Source organism: Penaeus monodon, chromosome 33, assembly GCF_015228065.2.
Source record: "Penaeus monodon isolate SGIC_2016 chromosome 33, NSTDA_Pmon_1, whole genome shotgun sequence".
Classification (NCBI taxonomy): domain Eukaryota; kingdom Metazoa; phylum Arthropoda; class Malacostraca; order Decapoda; family Penaeidae; genus Penaeus; species Penaeus monodon.
The window spans coordinates 24,199,341-24,199,968 of NC_051418.1; the positions used below are offsets into that span (position 1 = coordinate 24,199,341).

Sequence of the window (628 nt, forward strand, 5' to 3'; positions counted from 1 at the left end):
TATTGCAAGATTGAATGGCAGCGTAAAACAAAAAAATTACAATAACAAATAACCACTATATGAAAGTCCACTTGCTCTCAGAACTTGCACGATAACTTGAGCATCACGGAAGATCACCTCCTCCTCAGCTGGCATCATGTACTCAGATCAGTCCAGGTACAGAAGTAGAAATTTTGCATTCCAGGCAAAGAATTAGGCAGCAGCAGCCCCCCAAGAGGCGTGTTTTAGGGAGTACAACAATGGCACAAAAAATAATCTATCTCTGCCATTCGACTCTGACCCCTCATGCCCTCCCCACATATCGGGTCTTGTATCATAGCTACTGTTGCTTTGCAGTCACTAATCCCACTATGAATGTACAAAAGGGCTCCAGAGATATCTAATTCAGTTTTCAGATGCGGAATTGTTCCAGAAAATTAGCCTAAGCCAACCATCAGGTCCAATTTCCAAAACAACAGGTATATAAACTAAACAGTATTTTACTCTTATTTCTTCATTTAAGTTACTAGGTCTGTCTCTGTCGTATATAAAGGCTGTTTGGACATTGTGCTAGTGTAAAAGCTAAGCCAGATACTTACAAAATACAAAATATGAAGCGAAGAGGTGTTTTGCTTCGCCCTTCTTCTTC

The 628-nt window shown here is 40.3% G+C and overlaps 1 protein-coding gene across 1 annotated transcript in view; it reads right to left on the bottom strand.

The window, feature by feature from the left end:
• Positions 1-628, bottom strand: part of LOC119594175 (nitric oxide synthase-interacting protein homolog) — a gene marked incomplete in the record, with an annotated part of 15,282 nt that overhangs the window by 9,222 nt on the left and 5,432 nt on the right. The window contains 1 exon segment of the mRNA XM_037943245.1: positions 579-618.